The 17,500-nt window shown below is 42.7% G+C and overlaps 1 protein-coding gene across 2 annotated transcripts in view; it reads left to right on the top strand.

Annotated features, from left to right (window-relative positions):
- LOC123764029 (glutamate receptor 1) overlaps positions 1-17,500 on the top strand; it is a 706,396-nt gene that overhangs the window by 398,722 nt on the left and 290,174 nt on the right. The window lies entirely within an intron of this gene.

Raw genomic sequence — 17,500 nt, 5'->3', positions numbered from 1 at the left:
TACGCCAGGTTGGCCAACATAAGAACGGCCTTTAGAAACTTGTGTAAAGAACCATTCAGAACGTTACCACATATGTCAGACCAGTCTTGGAGTAGGCAGCTCCAGCATTGAGTCCATATTTAGTCAAGCATAAGACTAAACTGGAGAAGGGTCAAAGGTTTGCCACTAGACTAGTACCGAGCTGAGAGGTATGAGCTACGAGGAGAGACTACGGGAGTTAAACCTCCCGTCGCTCGAAGACAGAAGAGTTAGGGGGACATGATCACCACATACAAGATTCTCGGAGGAATTGATAGGATAGTTAAGGACATGCTATTTAACCCAATGGGCACACGCACTAGGGGAACACAGGTGAAAAATGAGTGCCCAAATGAGCCACAGAGATATTAGAAAGAACTTTTTTAGTGTCAGAGTGGTTGACAAATGGCATGCATTAGGAAGTGATGTGGTGGAGGCTGACTCCATACACAGTTTCAAGTGTAGATATGATAGAGCCCAATAGGCTCAGGAATCTGTACACCAATTGATTGACAGTTGAGAGGCGGGACCAGAGAGCCAGAGCTCAACCCCCGCAAACACAACTAGGAGAATACAACTAGGTGAATACTTAACTCTAACCCTTTTCCAGAGTCGTGAAGAGAAGGAAGGATACCATTCACGCTGTTACCACTCTTCCTCAATACCCGGGGAAATTTAGAAAGGGATTTTCAATGGAGAAATTCATAGCTTCAGTGAGTGTGGGATGTGTGAGAGGGATAAAAGTTTGTGTGTCATGGTACATTTGGAGAAGTTTGAGAGCTGATAACGGAGGTCTAAAAAAAAACAATACGCACATGACGTCTATTAGAAGTTCCCTTCTGGGATATTAGGTGTCATGAAGCCATTGACTGTTTTCCAATGCCGGTGATGTTTTTTTCCCTTGAACTCAATGTTCGTAATGGGTCTTGTTTTTATATCTTAATTTATTTTTGTCTACTTTTTTTTTATGACTTTTGCTTTCTAACTTATTTCCCACTTGCAGTTTCTCTCTCCCTCCCTCTCTCTCTCTCTCTCTTTCTCTCTCTCTCTCTCTCTCTCTCTCTCTCTCTCTCTCTCTCTCTCTCTCTCTCTCTCTCTCTCTCTCTCTCTCTCTCTCTCTCTCTCTCTCTCTTTATCTGTCTCTCTCTCTCTCTTTATCTGTCTCTCTCTGTCTTTCCACTCAGAGAAACAAAGTACAAACACTAGTCCCTGGGCATTTCAAAGTTGGAAACTTCCCACAAAAGTTATCTCTCCTGCCTTTTCATGTTATCCTTGGTAAATACATACACAAACACAAACACAGTCATTCACGGACACACACACACACAGATGTACTAACCTATTTGTACTCACCTATTTGTACTTGCAAGGGTTGAGCTCTAGATTTTTGGTCCCGCCTCTCAACTGTCAATTAACTGGTGAGACACACACACACAGATGTTTGAAATTGGTTCCTAGGAGTATGACAGCTGTTACTGGCTGTTTCCTGGGGTGTGTGTGTGTGTGTGTGTGGTTGTGTGTGAAAAAAACATTAGTTAGTAATTAGTAACAGTTAATTGATTGACAGTTAAGAGGCGGACCGAAAGATCAGAGCTCAACCCCCGCAACCTCAACTAGGTGAGTACACAACACACACACACATGCTACAAATAATAATATAATATAGAGGGCAGCTTCTGTTGCTAGCAGGAACAGATGCAGACTACTATTCACGGGAGACTTCAACCACAATAATATAGATTGGGAGAACAGAGACCCACACGAAGGACCAGAAACATGAGAGCTAAGCGGCCAGACGTGGCAACAAGAACCTCTCTAAGCCAACACATGAACGGACAGCTGGGAAGTCGAACCAGCATTCTTTGATCTGATTATCACCCTGAATGAGTCGGATATAAGGGATGTTAAGTTGGAAGCCCCAAGGTGGCTTGGGCATGAGTGATCACAAAGTACTGATATTTGAGTATCTGGTAGAGCTAGGAGTAATCTCCTCCCAAAAAGAACTAGAAACCATGGGGTTGGCGTATCGAAAGGGAAATTATGAGGAGATGAGAAAATTCCTAAGAGAAATACTGCGAGACACATCTCAGAATTAAGACCGTACTAGACATTTTGGACTATGTCACCAAAAACTATCAAGAGGTATTAAATATGTTTATCCCGGGCAAAAAGGAAAAAAAGAAGAAGCAAATGAAGGCTCCCTGGTTAAATAGGGCATGTAGGAAAGCAAAGGAGAATAACGAAAGGGCGTGGAGGACCTTCCAAAATAACAGAACATTAGAAAAAAGAGAGCGATACCAGAGAACAAGGAATGTGTATGTCAGTGTGGGAAGAGAAGCTGAGAGACAGTATGAAAATTATATTACAAATAAAGCCAAGACCGAACCAAACTGCTCCACAGCCGTATCAGGTGCAAAACAGCAGTGAAAGAACAGATGATGAAACTTGAAACGGGGTGAGAACAGGTAAACAGAGAATGACAAAGAAGTATGTGAAGAACACACCAAGATATACAAGGAGCTCTTCACAATAGAACGAGAAGGAGTCCTTGAGCTAGGAGAGGTAGAAGTCCAACCAAGAGTCCTTGGAAGGGTTAGAAATATCCAGAGATGAGGGAAAGAGTAATCTGTTGGATCTGGACGTGAGAAAGGCTGTTGGTCCGGACAGAATCTTACCATTGGTACTGAAAAAAAGTGAGAAAAAGTGCTTTGCTTGCCACTCTCCATGGTGTATATTCGGTCAGTGAAGACGAGAGACTTACCAGATATATGGAAGATGGATAATGTAGTCACAGTTCACAAAAAGGGTGATAAGCAAGAGGCACTGAACTACAGGCGAGTGTCTTTAACATGCATACGATGTAAGACGAAGTAGAAGATCGTGAGAAAGAACCTAGTAGCACATCTAGAGAGAAGGGACATCGTGACACACCACCAGCATGGGTTAAGGGGTGGTAAATCGGGTCTCACAGGCTAAACAGAATTCTACGATCAAGGAACAAAGATTAAGCAAGAAAGAGAAGGTTGGACAGACTGCATCTTCTTGGACTGTCGGAAAGCCTTTGACACATTACCCCATAAGAGGCTGGTGCATAAGTTGTAGAAGCAGGCAAGAGTAACTGGTAAGGGGCTTCAGTGAATAAGGGAGTACCAAAGCAATAGGAAGCAGAGAGTTACTGTGAGGGGTGAAACCTCTCACAGTAACTCATCACACAGACCACGTCAGTCACACAGTTTGGCGTGAAGTCCCACAGGGATCTGTACTCGGACCTATCTTGTTTCTGATGTAAGTAAATGATCTCACAGAGGGTATAGACTCCTTCCTCTCAATGTTGTCTGATGTTTTCAAAATTATGAGAAGGATTTAGACAGAGGAGGACAGCTTGAGGCTTCAAGAAGACCTGGACAATCTGAAGGAATGGTCTAAGAAATGGTTGTTAGAGCAGGTGTAATGTATTGAAGATAGGTGTGGAGAGCTAGAGGCCAGATACAAGGACTCATTTGGGAAAAGAATATTTTCTATAATCAGAGAGAGAGAGAAAACCTAGGGTTGATATCACGCAAGACCTGTCCCGCGAAACCCAAGTCAAGAGAATAACATCAGCGGCAAATGTCAAGTTGGCCAATATAAGGACGGCATGTAGAAACTTATGTAAGGAGTCACTCAGGCCATTGTATACCACGTATGTCAGACCAATCGTAGAGTATGCAGCTCTTGCATGGAATCCATATATCATCAAGCATAAAACTAAATTGGAGAAGGCTCAAAGGTTTCCCACCAGACTAGTGCACGAATTGAGGGGCATGAGCTATTAGGAGAGACTACGGGAACCTCACCTCACGTCGCTGGAACCATAAACCTGACGTTGCTGGACGACAGGAGAGTTTGGGAGGACATTTTTTTTTTTTTTGCAGGGATATTCCTGCGCGGGCCTTAAGCCTCTGGCTGGCCCACTAAGTGTTGTGTGTTTCTGTTTTACTTGGGCGGAGTGTGAGTATTTATGACTCGTATGGTCGCTTCAGTAAGATTTTGCCATTTGTGTTTAACACTTTCCTCTGCTCTGTTGAACCTAAGTTGAAATCTTAATGGGTTTGTAACTGTGCACTGTGTTAGATAATGTTCCAGTGGTCTGTCGGGCATTTCTCCACAGTGCTGGGGGACATGATCACCACATACAAGATTCTCAAAGAAATTAATAGAGTAGACAAATACAGTTTATTCAACACAAGGAGCACGCGCACTTAGGGACACAGGTGGAAACTGAGTGTCCAAATAAGCCATAAAGACATTAGAAAGAATTTTTTTTAGTGTCAGAGTAGTTAATAAATGAAATGCAATTCGAAGTGATGTTGTGGAGGCCGACTCCATTCACAGTTTCAAGTGTAGATATGATAGAGCCCAATAGGCTCAGGAACCTGTACACCGATTGACGATTGAGAGGCGGAACCAAAGAGTCGAAGCTCAACCCCCGCAAGCACATCTAGGTGATAAGAACTAGGTGAATACACACACACACACACACACACACACACACACACACACACACACACACACACACACACACACACACACACATTTAGAAACTTGTCTAAGGAATCATTCAGAACTTTGTATACCACATATTTAGGACCAGTCTTGAAGAATGCAGCTCCAACATGGAGTCCATATCTCGTCAAACATAAGACTAAACTGGAGAAGGCTCATAGGTTTACGACCAGATTATTACCCGAGCTGAGAGGTATGAGCTACGAGGAGAGACAACAGGAGTTTAACCTCACGTCGCTGGAAGACAGAAGAGTTAGGGGGACATGATCACCACATACAATATTCTAAAAATAATTGATAAGGGGAGATAAGAACATGCTATTTAACCCAAGGGGCACACGCACCAGAGAACACAGGTGGAAATTGAGTGCCCAAATGAGCCACAGAGATATTACATAGAACTTTTTTAGTGTCAGAGTGGTTGACAAATGGAATGTACTAGGCAGTGATGTGGTGGAGGCAGACTCCATACACAGTTTCAAGTGTAGATATGATTGAACCTAGTAGGCTCAGGACCCTGTCCCCCAGTTGATTGACAGTTGGGAGGCGGAACCAAAGAGAAAGAGCTGAACCCCAGCAAGCCTAATAGGTGAGTACAAATAGGTGAGTACACACACATCCCTCACACACACACATCTATCTCCTTCCTCCTTTCACACTCCCCAGGCTTTATGCGCCATCTGTTGCAACGTTACCCCACTAAATCACGCTTCATAGAGTGTAAAAGCCGAGATTGGATCCTGAACTCCACGCGAAGGGCCTTAACGAACTGGCTCATCCCCAGCGCTTGTAATGGATACTTAGTCATGGTGTTATGGCTGACTGGCGGACTCCTCTTGTGAGAGCTAGCTGATACATTTGGGGATTAGCTCCGTGTAACAAGCGCTCCTCTTGGCCAATTGTATACTCCTACTGCTTCTCCACCAGGGATCAGATTGTGTGTTTCAGTCTCCTTTACCTTTTAGAGGACATTCACTTAATAGAACCTCAGTGGATTGCAGGTTTGTGCTTAAACTGAGGGAGTATTTTTGATAAAATGTGAATTGCATTATCTCACATGGTAATATAATGTTGAGCTCCGTGTGTTAGATATGACTAATAAAGCTCAGCATGATATGAACTTGTAAGTGAGACCAAGCACAAAATTAAATGGAGATAATTCTTGTATAGTTTACCCCATCAATGCGGTTTCATATAGGAAATAACATAATCAACTTTTATATATAATGATTAAATTTATAATATGTCCTCAGCGCAGTGTTTACGAGATTTGGTGAGCGATGATGTAACAAGGAGAGTATTACCTACTGCCCACACCTCACCCCAGGACACCTGACTTGACGCCAAAAAAGCATTTACAGCTGTCATTCTCGTGTCGCGCCTCCTCAGTTACAGCCCCGCTCCTGTGCCGGGTAAGTCCACTACGGGCTCACCATAGCCCGTGCAACTTGGGACTTTTTGTTCCCAGTAGCTGAATCTTAAACAACAACAAACAACGTCATTCTCGCAAAAATCCAACTAATAGGAAAAGAAGCTCACAATCCTAGACTATCAATTACCCTAAATTGCATACCAAGTCACATTGGCAAAAATGGTAATGAAAAGGCAGACTAACTAACAAGAACTGCCACTGCTCTACCTGTTGTACAAGATAAAATATCTCCAAGTTTTTCACAGATTAAAGAGCAAATCAAAAGGAAAATACTCCCGACTATCAAAAGACCCCACAGAGCTAAAGTAGCGGACGCAAGATCCACTGCGATATGTTACGAACAAGCCACTGGGTACTAGTCATTCAAGCCTGGCAAAAAGATATCCAGAGACATTTCAGTAGCCATACATAGACTCAGACTTGGTTACAAGTGCTGCTGGGAGGTAATGAACCCAATAGTTAAAGAGCATCATATCTGCGGAACAGATGCAGAGGCGCCACTATTGCATTACTTTTGGGAATGTGAAGTAAATGATGCTCTGTGCATCAAACTCAACATTAATAAAGGGACAGCAGCTGCATGAGATGCAAATCCCATAGTAATACAATGATAAGAAAAAAACATCCGCCACCAAGATTATGTTATTAAAACAAGACTAAAACAAGTGCTTAGACGGGTGCTTAGTGCTTAGTGACAAGTGCTTAGTTTCTGGAAGACAGACCAGAGTCAGACTTCGTTTGTTCTCTGTGTGGGATGGACTGCCATTCTCGGACTGGCCTCATCAGTCACACCAGATGCTGCACCAGGATTGACAACCAGGGCGCAACTCCATAGTCTCCCGAGACTGAAGGATGCCTACTATGTAAAACAAGCGCGTTAAAACAGAAGCGAAAAAGAAACAGGGAAAAAGGAGGAAACCCCACCCCCATTTTAAAACCTTGACCCAAATATCACAGTAACAAGGTTATCGCGAATAACCAAACTCAATTACGGGCACACTATAGCCTGTGCTACATGGACATTTCGTTTTGAGTAGCTAAATCTATAACAACAAAAACAAAAATAATCATTCTCGCTCACTGCTGAAGAGGGAACCGGTTTGGGACGGAACTATTTACTCTATGTTGCTTGCGTTTTCGAAATAGTCAGTTATTTTTGCATATGTATTTATATGCAAATGAGCTTGAATGGTCTCCAAGCATATATGCGACTGAAAACTCCACACCCCAAAAGTGACTCGAACCCGGGACCGCATGGAGCACAATGCAACTGGTGTACACTGTACTTTAACAACTCGACCATCCGTGAACGTACAAAATACGATGTTAGCCGAGGTTATTTTACCGTCCCGACGGCACTGTGTAGTAATCTTGGGCATAGTTATTTCATCAAATCACTTCACTTTGTGAATAATTTACATTACTTATCCTGCCTTTGTGAGGCAGGATAACTAGTCATGTAATTTAAATGTGTTTATTATTTGTGTCTGCAGAATCGAGCTATTTAGCTCTTGGGCCCCGCCTTCCTAGCTAATCTATTTTTCCTCTATTATGTCTACTACATATATTTCTCTCTAACACACGCGCTTACACTTCCCCAGGAAGCAGCCCATAGTAGCTGTCTAACTCCCAGGTACCTATTTACTGCTAGGGCCATCAAGGTGAAAGAAACTCTGCCCATTTGTTTCCGCTTCCACCGGGAATCAAACTACGACCCCCGAGCGCTGTCCACTAAGCCGCGAGGCCCCTCCCGCTGTGTGTGAGTGTAATTATTTGGTAGGCTGGAACTGAAGCTGATGTTTCACCCTTATATGCTACAACTTAATCATTAATAAGGGGACCTTCAGAAACGCTTGATTCAACCTGGATTTGTGAATGGATCAAATGGTACCAAAATTAAACATTCCAGTAATTCTATCTAAAGATTTAGTCAGGTAGTCCCATCTCTTACTCAGGAACAGGTGCATAAACACATCTCCCACATAGGTGATAAGTTAAACTCATCCAAATACAATTCATGTGTAATTGAAATACGCTAATATTAAAAAGCGAGAGAATATAACAGAAAACAAGTTACGCAAATATTAAAATAAAAAAATGCGTATTTTTACGCATACATAATATATATATTAACAATGCGTATTTTTAATAATACGTATATATCAAAAAAAAGGAAAATGTAACAGTAAACAAGATAGAAAGTAATAAAAAAGGAATGTAAAGAGCTATTGCACTTTCTTCTCTAAATCGTGTTTATGTGTGTGTGAGGCAGGATAAGTGGAGTATATATGTGAGGCAGGATAAGTGGAGTATATATGTGAGGCAGGATAAGTGGAGTATATATGTGAGGCAGGATAAGTGGAGTATATATGTGAGGCAGGATAAGTGGAGTATATATGTGAAGCAGAATGAGTGGAGTATATATGTGAGGCAGTATAAGTGGAGTATATATGTTAGGCAGGATAAGTGGAGCATATATGTGAGGCAGGATAAGTGGAGTATATATGTGAGGCAGGATAAATGATGTATGTAAGGCAGGATTAATGGAGTCTGTATGCGGGACAGGGCACAATTTACATGCAGGCCTGGTAGGCAGCGCGGAGCTCCACAGTTTCATCATAACTGCCTGCAACTTGCACCTGTTGCTCTTGTTGTTGGTCTGTCCAATCGGCATTATCCCAGGGTGACGCACTCCTATATTTGTACTCGCTTTTCCGTTCGTACAACTGGTGTTTATATTCCTGTTCCGTATGACTGCAGGTTTTCTTCATAGAGTAGGCAGCAGAAGGTATAGGAAAATGATTCAAGTAACATTCCAGGGAAGTTACCTTACCTTGACGTTACTTTGAGATGTTTCCGGGGTTTAGCATCCCCGCGGCCCGGTCATCGACCAGGCCTCCTGGTTGCTGGACTGGTCAACCAGGCTGTTGGATGCGGCTGCTCGCAGCCTGACGTATGAGGCACAGCCTGGTTGATCAAGTATCCTTTGGAGGTGCTAATCGAGTTCTCTCCTGAAGACTGTGAGGGGTCGGCCAGTTATGCCCCTTATGTGTAGTGGAAGCGTGTTGAACAGTCTCGGGCCTCTGATGAAGATAGAGTTCTCTCTTAGAGTACCTATTGCACCTGTGCTCTTCAACGGGAGTATTCTGCACATCCTGCCATGCCTTTTGGTCTCATCCGTATCTCACCCGAGGGACAGAATAGAGATGCATGCAGATAAGTATTTCGTAGGAACCGGAGGACAGATATGAACTAGGAAGTTCTGGAGAGAGGGAATAATACTCTAGAGGCTGACTGTTGGATAACCACTCTAGAGGGTGGTTGTATGAGATAACTAGATCGTCCTAAAAGGGTAAAGGTTCCCTGTAGGCATCCTGGAATAGACAGGAGCTTGGGAAGTCAAATGGGACTCTTAAAGATGAAAGCAAATGATGCTTTTATCTTTATGAGTCGTAGTTTTATTAAGAGTGTCCCAAAACTGCTGCTCGTTCTCAAGATCTTGCTTGCGAGGCACACCCAGCTAAGCTCTTGTTATAGTAACTAAAGATAATGGTGAAGGCAGTTCGCAGCATTACTTGATGACTATAAACACAATCTGACCATTTACATCATCATTCTCGCTCCCTTGAATATCTATCTATCTATCTATATATATATATATATATATATATATATATATATATATGTGTGTATATCACGAAAATAAACACGTGATGTGTTTATTTGACCTTCTGAAGATGTATTTAATATACGAAAGTACTTAAGGAAATTTCCTGTTTCATTTTTCCTCCGTGGTCTGACATTGTGATATATATATATATATATATATATATATATATATATATATATATATATATATATATATATATATATATATATATATATATAAACATATATAAATTTCCGATAAAATGTATAAATGTTGTGTTTCTGTCGCATGAAAGCCGTGATATCATGAATAGTATTGATTTTCCTGCTCCGCGTGGATCCGTGAAATTAGTCCATTCCACACCCCATTACTAGAACCCTGACATCGTTCTCTCCCATACTAAAGCCCCGACGTTAATAAGGCCCATAAACGGAGCCCCGACATCATTCAGGTGAAGGGTTGGTAACTGTCTCTTATACCTGTCTATTCCCAACAATGGAGACGCCGTTGTCAAGACAGAATAAGTGATGTTAATTTAAATGTTCACACATTTGAGGGGAATGGGTGGACTAGATGGATATTGAAGCCTGCTAGGCGGTGATTGAGGCAGGCTAGGAGGCAAATAAGGCAGTCTAGGAGGCAAATGAGGCAGGCTAGGAGGCAAATAAGGCAGGCTAGGAGGCGACTGAGGCCAGGTTACAAAGCTATAGAGCCCGGGTTACAAGGCTACAGAGGCCGGGTAACACGGCAATATAGAGGCAAGGTCCGAGGCTATTAAGGCTGATATAAAAACTATGAAGGCGAGCTACGACGTTATTAAGGCGGGCTACGATGCTCTCGTGGTGGGAAAGGAGGCCCTTAAGACTGGCAATATGAGGCTATTTGAGGTGGTGTGAGTCTGGGAGGCAGCTGAAGACAACTGTTAGGCTTGGAGGCTACCTGGGCTAACTAAGAGGCTTACAAAGCTAGTTTGGTGGGTATTTGTGATCCCGGTATGGCTATTCACGCAGGCCAGAGCACTCCTGAGGAAGGCTAGGAGGTGGTAATTGGGAATCAAGAGGGTATGTGGTGCCTCTTGGGTGGGTAATGATGGTGTTAACGATGGGGTGGTGAGTGGGTGGGTGGGTGTAACAGAAAGAACGGATGGGGGATATTGGGGGTGATCAGGAGTTGGGTAGGTGGGTACTGTCAGTGGGAATGATATAGGTAAATTGAGATGGAGACGTATTATTAGTGTGTATAACTGTGGGTGCTGATTATTGGCAAGGAAGTATGTATAGGTATGTTTATACTCCCTTCTCCAGGCACACATACACATTAGGCAACAATGTTGTGGAGGCTGACGCCATATACAGTTTCAAGTGAAGATATGAAAGAGCCTAATAGGCTCAGCAATTTCTTCAACAGCTTATTGACAGGTAAGAGTTTCACCCACGCAAACACAATTATGTGAGTACACATACAGACACACATTCATTCATACACACACACAACTACCCCCTAAAACACACGGAGACACAATGCCCTCTCCTAAAACAAACAAACACACACACACACACACACACTTTTGGATTTTGGATTTTCTTGGATTGTCGGAAAGCCTTTGACACAGTACCGCATAAGAGGCTGGTACATAAGCTGGAGAGACAGGCAGGTGTAGCTGGTAAGGTGCTCCAGTGGATAAGGAAGTACCTAAGCAATAGGAAGCAGAGAGTTACGGTGAGGGGTGAGACCTCCGATTGACGTGAAGTCACCAGTGGAGACCCACAGGGCTCTGTACTTGGTCCTATCTTGTTTCTGATATATGTAAATGATCTCCCGGAGGGTATCGATTCATTTCTCTCAATATTTGCGGACGATGCCAAAATTATGAGAAGGATTAAAACAGAAGAGGACTGTTTGAGGCTTCAAAAAGACCTAGACAAGCTGAAGGAATGGTCGAACAAATGGTTGTTAGAGTTTAACCCAACCAAATGTAATGTAATGAAGAAAGGTTGACCAGACCACACACTAGAAGTTGAAGGGACGACGACCATTCTCAAGTCGATTGTGAGAATGGACCACAATCGAATTGAGAATGGTCCAGGACGGACCGAAACTTCGTCGTCCCTTCAACTTCTAGTGTGTGGTCTGGTCAACATACTTCAGCCACGTTATTGTGACTCATCGCCTGCAAATGAAGATAGGTGTAGGAAGCAGGAGGCCAGATACAAGGAATCATCTGGGAGAGGAAATTCTTCAGGAGTCAGAGAAAGAAAAAGACTTGGGGGTTGATATCACGCCAGACCTGTCTCCTGCAGCACATATGAAGAGGATAACATCAGCGGCATATGCCAGGCTGGCCAACATAGGAACGGCATTCAGAAACTTGTGTAAAGAATCATTCAGAACATTGTATACCACATATGTCAGGCCAATCCTGGAGAATGCAGCCCCAGCATGGAGTCAATATCTAGTCAAGGATAAGACTAAACTGGAAAAGGTTCAAAGGTTTGCCACCAGACTAGTACCCGAGCTGAGAGGTATGAGCTACGAGGAGAGACTACGGGAATTATACCTCACTTCGCTGGAAGACAGAAGAGTTAGGGGGACATGATCACCACATTCAACATTCTGAAGGGAATTGATAGGGTAGATAACGACAGGCTATTTAACACAAGGGGCACACGCACAAGTGGACACAGGTGGAAACCGAGTGCCCAAATGAGCCACAGAGATATTAGAAAGAACTTTTTTAGTGTCAGAGTGATTGAGATATGGAATGCATTAGGAAGTGATGTGGTGGAGGCTGACTCCATACACAGTTTCAAGTGTAGATATGATAGAGCCCAGTAGGCTCAGGAACCTGTACACCTGTTAATTGACGATTGAGAGGCGGGACCAAAGAGCCACAGCTCAACCCCCGCAAACATAACTAGGTGAGTACACACACACACACACACACACACACACACACACACACACACACACACACACACACACACACACACACACACACACAACAGCGACGGTCTCCGATCTAAAACGACAACAGGAAGGTAAAGGATCCTATCCATCCATCACCTCAGCTGCTACAAAGATCCCGTTGAAGTGGTAAAGCTGTTGTGGACCCCTTTTTCTGCCCGTTCCCAAGGCTTTACCCTTTTCTTATTTGATAAAGGTCCTCTGCCGAGACTACCACTGTACCTTACTACAAGCTCTCTGTGGCAGCTCTGCTAGTTATCTGAGAGTATTTTTATGCAAGTTCTCTACGAGGTATCTTTCGGATAACTATCTAAAGGAAACATTCTATAAGTTCTCTATAGTTCTGTGTCGGCTAGTTCTCTAAAACATATATTTTTGCTAGTTCTTCAAGGGCATCTTTCAGTTATTTATCTATAGATATCTTTCTGCAAAATATCTAAGAGTTCTTTTATTTTCGTTTTCTATCGAGCTGAGAGAATTTATATCTTCAAGTAATATTAATTTGTTTTCATGTTTTGTTAACGTTCTTCAAGCCGTTTGAAGAACGGCTTCTCTCTCTGCTGGTTATCTGGTTATCTATATCCCTTGACTTTACTTGTTCTTTAGTTCACGCGTCTTTTTTGTTTTTGCAAAGTACTTGTCGCTCCTGGTAACTTCCTTCCGTCTGTTGGTAACTCGCTTCTCTCTGCTAGTAACTCACTTCTCTATGCAGGTAACTCACTTCTCTATGCAGGTAACTCACTTCTCTCTGCTAGTAACTCACTTCTCTCTGCTAGTAACTCACTTCTCTCTGCTAGTAACTCACTTCTCTCTGCTAGTAACTCACTTCTCTCTGCTAGTAACTCACTTCTCTCTGCTGGATCTCGTTTCTCTCTGCTGGTAACGCACTTTTTTCTGCTGGTAACTAGCTAATCCATGTTGTTAACTCTATTCTCTGAAGTGTCTGTGGTATGCCTGTCTCTGCAGCCTGCTTGCTAAACGACAAGACGTCCTCCCTTTATATGAATAATCGTCGTTGTTTTATATACTTGGACATGTAATTATGTACCTATTACTTGTGTTATAATTCATTGGTTTCGGGTTTTTTCCCGCAGATCTGATTCCAAAACTATTCTGGAAACTTTTCGGGTTAGGTCCAACCTTTCATCCAACTCTCATGACAAAAAAATCGTTACACTCACTTTAAATGCGAATTGTCTGCGTTTTCCAGTGGCCAAACATTTGTTATTGTTATCGCACTATTGGTTCCTGCTGTTCTTGCTGGCCATGTTCCTGCTGTTCTTCCAGATCCAGTTATTCCTGATCCTGCTGCTGGTGTTGCAGGTGTTGTATGCGATACACACAAACACGCATACATTCAAACATTCACAAAGGAAAACTTCAAATGCAGTACGGGGGTGGAAATCAAGCAGACTTCCAACTTATGAAGAAGTGAATGAATAACTTTGGACGGACATAATACTACGTCAAATACCTGCGGCTCACGTCGGCAGAAGTGCGGGGGCTGCACATGTTTATATGGAGCAGGTAATATATGTAGTAGACATAATAGAGGAAAATAACCAAAACGCAGTCATATTCATACCACCAACCGTTGAGATAGCCTTCTGGAATTTTGTCAAAGACCACTTCCAGAGCTCTATATATCCCTGGTGAAACCTGCTGTATAACCCCTACTTAAAGGAAAAAAAATCAAAACTAGAAAAAATCCAAAAATATTCAACAAGTCTCGTTCGTGTGCTATAAGACGCCTTAGCTATGAAGGAAAACTATGAGAACTGGTACCTCATTACTCTAGAGGAAAGCAGAATATGATAAACATGATTACGACATACAGGATACTACGGGGGATTGACAAAGTAGATATATAAGCAGGGTATATATTAAAGTAGCGTACAGCGAGAGGACACAATTGGAAACTGGATACAGAGATGTTAGGAAGAACTTTTCAGTATAAGAGTCGTAAATGAGTGGAACAGACTAGATTAGGAAGTTGACGAAGTCATTTAAATTCATACCTTTATATGTAAATACTCTAAGATGCGAAAAACAAGTGATATGAGTCATTGCATTTGAACAAATGATGGTCGAAAGGCGGGCTTTAAGAGCAGTAGCACGACCCCGGCTAGCGCAACTAGGTGCGTCCTGCTAAGTGACCACAGGCGCACACACTCACACACACACACACACACACTTGCTGAGCACCTGGACTTGTTGAGCACCTGGAGAGCATTGGGTTTGTAAACAAGCACCAACATGGGTTCTGGACAGGGAAATCATGCCTAACAAACCTTTTAGAATTCTATGATAAAGTAACAAGGATAAGGCAGAACAGAGAAGGCTGGGCAGACTGCATATTTCTTGACTGCCAAAAGGCCTTTGATACGGTACCGCACATGAGACTGCTATACAAACTTGAGAGGCAGGCAGGAGTAAGCGGAAAGGCCCTAGTATGGGTGAAGAACTACCTAACAGGAAGGAGCCAGAGGGTAATGGTAAGGGGCGAAAAGTCGGACTGGCGAACAGTAACAAGTGGAGTACCTCAAGGATCGGTGCTGGGACCAATCCTCTTTCTAATTTACGTAAATGATATGTTTACAGGAGTGGAATCATACATGTCAATGTTTGCAGATGACGCAAAATTAATGAGAAGAGTTGTGACAGACGAGGATTGTAGGATCCTCCAAGAGGACTTAAACAGGCTGCAGAGATGGTCAGGGAAATGGCTACTGGAGTTTAACACCAGTAAATGTAAAGTTATGGAAATGGGATCAGGTGACAGGAGACCAAAGGGACAGTACACAATGAAGGGGAACAGCCTACCTGTAACGATTCGAGAAAGAGATCTGGGAGTGGATGTGACACCTAATCTAACTCCTGAGGCACATATAAATAGGATAACGACAGCAGCGTACTCTACACTGGCGAAAATTAGAACTTCATTCAGAAACCTAAATGAGGAAGCTTTTAGGGCGCTTTACACTGCATACGTGAGACCCGTCTTTGAGTATGCCGCGCCATCATGGAGCCCCCACCTGAAGAAACACATAAAGAAACAGGAGTAGGTTCAGAGGTTTGCGACGAGGCTTGTCCCAGATTTACGAGGGATGGGATATGAAGAGCGGCTGAAGGAACTGAACCTTACGACACTAGAGAAAAGAAGGGAGAGAGGAGATATGATAGGGACATATAAAATACTCAGGGGAATTGACAAAGTGGAAATAGATGAAATGTTCACACGTAATAATAACAGAACGAGGGGACATGGGTGGAAACTGGAAACTCAGATGAGTCACAGAGATGTTAGGAAGTTTTCTTTTAGCGTGAGAGTAGTAGAAAAATGGAATGCACTTGGGGAACAGGTTGTGGAAGCAAATACTATTCATACTTTTAAAACTAGGTATGATAGGGAAATGGGACAGGAGTCATTGCTGTAAACAACCGATAGCTAGAAAGGCGGGATCCAAGAGTCAATGCTCGATCCTGCAAGCACATATAGGTGAGTACATATAGGTGAGTACACAGGAAGATCATCTAAGGTCACTCATCATAGGAAGATCCTGTGTAACAAATCAACTTAGCCTTTATGATAGAGCCACAGAGATACTAGAGGAAAGAGATGGTTGGGTTGACTGTGTCTATCTGGACTTAAAACAGGCTTTTGATAGATATCCACACAAGACGCTGTTCTGGAACTGGAACATGCTGGAGGGGTAACAGAGAGATTTCTGACATGGATGAAATATTTTCTAACTGACAGACAGATGAAGGCAGTAATCAGGGACAACGTATCTCATTGGAGGAATGCTACTAGCGGAGTATCACAAGGTTCAATTCTTCCACCAGTAATGGGCATCGTCTACATAAATGATCTACAAGGAGGAATACAAAATATTTGAACATGTTTGCGGATTACGCTAAGATATTGGGGAAGATAGGAGACCCAGACATTGTAATGCACTTTAAATTGATCATGATAAAATAAGAGCTTGTAGCGTCAAATGGCAAATGGAATTCAATGCGAATAAATGCCATGCTATGGAATGTGGAATTTAATAAAATAAACCACACACAACTTACAAATTATGTGGAAAGAAGCTACATTACTCTAATACAGAACGAGACCTTGGGCTGGTTTTGGATAGTAAGCAGTGTGTAGAGGAACACATAAAGAACATAGTGAGAGGTGTGTATGCATCGCTTTCAAACTTCAGACTTGCTTTCAATTATATGCATGGTGAAATACTAAAGAAACTGTTCATGCCTTTTGTGAGACCAAAATTGGAATATGCAGCAGTTGTATGGTGCCCAACTCTCAAGAAGCACAAAAATAAACTGGTAAAGGTGCAACGACGACGTGCTACAAAATGGTTCCCGGGGACTGAAAAAACAAGAGTGGCGAGGAGAGACTTGAGGCGTTAAATATGCAAAAACTAGAAGCTAGAATAATGAGAGGTGATATGATCACTACTTAAAAAAATTTAAAAGGAATAGACTAAATTGACCAGGTGGAATTCCTGAAACCAGAAAATTCACGTACAAGAGGACACAGATTCAAGCTAAGAAAGCAGAGGGGCCGAAAATATATGGGAAAAGTTTATTTTGCAAACAGAGTGGTAGACGGTTGGAACAAACTAAGTGAGAATGTGGTGGAGGCCAAAACCGCAAGTAGTTTCAAAGCGTTATAAGACAGGAGTACTGGGAAGACGGGACACAACGAGCGTAGCTCTCACCCTGTAACTACACTTAGGTAATTACACACACAAACTCTCTTTCTCTCTCTCTCTTACACACACACACACACACACACACACACACACACACACACACACACACACACACACACACACACACACACACGCATCAGACAGAAAGAATGAGGTCTCCAGCAG

This window comes from Procambarus clarkii, chromosome 23 (assembly GCF_040958095.1).
Source record: "Procambarus clarkii isolate CNS0578487 chromosome 23, FALCON_Pclarkii_2.0, whole genome shotgun sequence".
Lineage (NCBI taxonomy): Eukaryota > Metazoa > Arthropoda > Malacostraca > Decapoda > Cambaridae > Procambarus > Procambarus clarkii.
The sequence above is the reverse complement of the archived record's forward strand: the minus strand, read 5'-3'. Positions and strand labels throughout refer to the sequence as shown.